At 44.0% G+C, this 3,318-nt stretch overlaps 1 long non-coding RNA gene across 1 annotated transcript; it reads right to left on the bottom strand.

Moving 5' to 3' along the window:
- Positions 1–6: 6 nt before the first annotated feature.
- LOC117097026 lies at positions 7–1,500 on the bottom strand. Its single transcript, XR_004442778.1, has 2 exons — positions 1,331–1,500; positions 7–793 (listed from the first exon to the last, which is right to left on the bottom strand). It is a non-coding gene; the product is annotated as an uncharacterized LOC117097026 (long non-coding RNA).
- Positions 1,501–3,318: the final 1,818 nt, after the last annotated feature.

Below are 3,318 nucleotides of genomic sequence, written 5' to 3'. Positions count from 1 at the left end.
CTTTGGAGTTTTAAAATTTATTGGAGATTTAAAATCATCTTATTCTGACTTAATTACCAATATCCCCTAAGGCCAGATTCATTGAACAATAGAAAATTTCATTATGATTGCTTTTAAGAACAGATTCTTCAGCTGATTTAGTGAAAAGAATCCAGAAAATAAAATGTACTAGTAATGTATTCTCTCCCCAGATGAAATTGCTGCCTTATTCAGATTCACTCTCTTGAGCCAGATTTTGAATTTCACTGCAGACTGCTTCAGACTCCTAATCATAGGCTTATAAACCTACTAATAGGCTCTGCCCCTTTCCAGCACTTTTTGTCATTTAGAGATATAAACTGGGGCATATAAAAATGCAACTTGTATTCCTCTGTATATTTCTCCCTGACTTATAAATCTTGAGAGCTTGATTGTAAGAGCGTGTATCATCAGGTAAGAAACGTAAATAGGAACTGGGGTCATTGAGCCTTAGGTAGGGAATATATCAACCCAATTTCTTCCTCTCTTCTCCCTTTCATAGGATAAATAATCCACCCCATCTGCTCTTACACTGAATAGTGCAAAAAGGAATATGATTTCCACAAACCTGCCACAGATTTTGGTGTGGAGCAATGATGCTTGTCCCTTTAATTCAAATGTCACTTTCCATTTGAAGGCCTTTGAGGCTGGCATGCTGAAAATTCTAGGCAGCGTTTCTTTGGAAACTCTTTGCAGTATCCATGGATACCCAATCTGCAGGAAGCAAGGTGCATGATCTTTTCAGAAGCAACACACATATGTATGTGTAAATGATCTGTATCAAAAAGAAGAAAGAGGGTAAAGTCCGTTACTGGATATATGGTTAGTAGGAAAACAACTCCATCTATTAGGAATGTGGAGTTTTTCCCTTGGCATGAAAACATACACACAAAATAACCCCAGATAAAGTTCAAGTATTTATAACCAGAAGGTGTTCTGTGGCCTCACAGTTTTATTTTCAATGTTTTGTCTACCATGATTTTCATAAATAACTAACAATACAGTTCACAGAGAGACTTTGGAAACTTCTACTGGGTTAAACTTTATAACTAGTCACTTAACCATTATCTCAGTTCATCATCTACCTGCCAAATGGGAGTTTTCAATTAATCCTAAACCTTCCTTCCTGAGAAGATACACCTTTTAAAGGAATAAAGAAAAAATACAATAGTGTTATAAATAAAACATTTGATAAGAAAATAACAAAATGAAAATCAATAAAATAACAGCTCCTGAGTCTGCCAGCAATGTCTATAAATATTTGAGCATTATTACTTAAAAATGTTTTCGTTAGAAGATACCTGCGACTTACCTAGAATTTGTCTTCTGAATGACAACCCTATAATTACAATGCAGAGTAAATAATTATTCATGGTTTGAACTCAAGAAAAAAGAATTATTTGTTACTGTTTGTCAGATTCTAGCCCAAACTGAGGTCCAAGGGGAGTTGGTGGGCTGGTGGCAGGTAGCTGGAAAAACTTGTGGAATCGTAGGCAGTTTTGACATGGCCTTATTCTCTCTCTGGGCGCGAGCCATATGTACAGCATCAGCGGGGTAGTTAAACCTTTTACAGACAATAGTGGATTCAAGCCAAGCACAGGCTCCTATGAATGGTCACCTAATGTGCCTCACGTGGCGTGGTTACATAATGTGTAGAGTTGTGCGCCTGCGTTCCAAACCCACTGAGTCATCCTGTGCCAGAAGGCTGCCTCAGCCTACTGCTGACTAAAATGCAGCCATTTCCCTTACACTCCATCCCCTAGGCTGAGGGGAGTCTTTCAGGTAGGGATACGTGCCCATACGGTGGAGCCCTGAATTCATAACCCACAACAACAATACAGAGAGCAACAGCTCATTACTAGGATCCCAGCTATGCTACTTAGGACTATTAGGGCCCGGCGTAGGCCAGAGCCCAGAGATGTCTACCATCTCTGCAGGGGGTTACTAGTAAGGCTCTCAACCACCCTGATCTCCCATGAGACCTCTTGCAGGGCTGCTGTTATGTTCTGCCAATTGTCAGGGATGAAGGTACAACACTGTGTTCCTAAAAGAGCACAGGTGCCTCCTTGTGCAGCAGGTTATTGTGTCTAAGCACATTCAGTTTTGCAACACCACCTTTCTCATCTGATGAGCTTCATCCATTAACAGGAGGGCCACTTGGGTGTAATTCAGAGCCCAAGTGGTGTGCTCTGCAAGAGAGGTAACTTATGCTTCTATAGTTGTGACAACCACTCCAGGGATAGTCACTGTCAAGGGGTAGAACCACCAAGGGGCTCGTCGCACTCAGAAATGAGAGTGTAGCGCCTCCCAGTTACGCAGTGTCTGGGCAATGTGGACAGAACAGTGGCAGGTACGTAAGATCACCCCCAGGTCCAACATTTAGTCCAGTTCACTGGTAGGTAAGGCCACCCTGTGTCCTCACAGACCCATGAACTCCCAGGGGGCACAAAGTCCATTGGGGCCCAGCCCCTTGGTGGGGCTGCTTGTTCCAGCATACCTTCAATATGGTGACATGTGTTATGTTTACACAGGCCGTGATGGTTACCCATCCCACAGTAGTGTTAGCCCAATGTTGCTTTATGCACTGTGACACCTGGGCTGGGGGTACTACATGTTCCCCCACTAGCCAGCCCCAGCCATCATAAATGCTATGGGCCAGTCAGGTAATGGGAGCACCATGGATCTTGCAGCATCCTTTGTCTAAAGCTTGCTGCGTTGCATTCCAGTTGTCAACCATGGGACCCCAAATCTCCAGCCAGGTCCAGTTCTCTGCAGTCACTGAATGTATATGCCAAGGCAAGTCATCTGCAGCTGCTACTGGAAGGGCAGTGCAGACCCAAAAGTTGGAAACATTGGTCACCTCAGCATAGGTGTGGGTGCAGTTTACAATGCAGTTGGAGCATGTTAACCTATGGCCAAAATGGTAGAGCAGGCACAGCTGCGAACAGGTAAATCATGTCCCTCAGGCAAAATACAGGTTAACTTTTCATCCATGGATAACAATGCAGCTGCCAAGAGCTTCTGCCCTGGGCGATTGTACTACACCTTCTCAGCTCCTCGTGGTTCCTATGGGTCCAGTATCTATGCCAAAGTCAAGCAAAGTCAAGGAGGAGCTCATAGTAGGCCATGCAGACAGTACTTACATCTCCCAGAGGAGCGTTTCTTCCCTGGCCATTGCCCTAAGAACAGTCAACCAAGGGTGACATGCATTGAACGCCCAAGGAGTGACATGCAAGTCATACTGTAGGCCCTCCCCACAGGGAGCTACAATGGTCAACCACCAGCAGGGGAGCCTGGAGG

Source organism: Trachypithecus francoisi, unplaced genomic scaffold (genome assembly GCF_009764315.1).
Source record: "Trachypithecus francoisi isolate TF-2019V2 unplaced genomic scaffold, Tfra_2.0 Lachesis_group15, whole genome shotgun sequence".
Classification (NCBI taxonomy): Eukaryota; Metazoa; Chordata; class Mammalia; order Primates; family Cercopithecidae; genus Trachypithecus; species Trachypithecus francoisi.
Note: the sequence above shows the minus strand (reverse complement) of the source record. Positions and strands in the feature narration are given on the sequence as shown.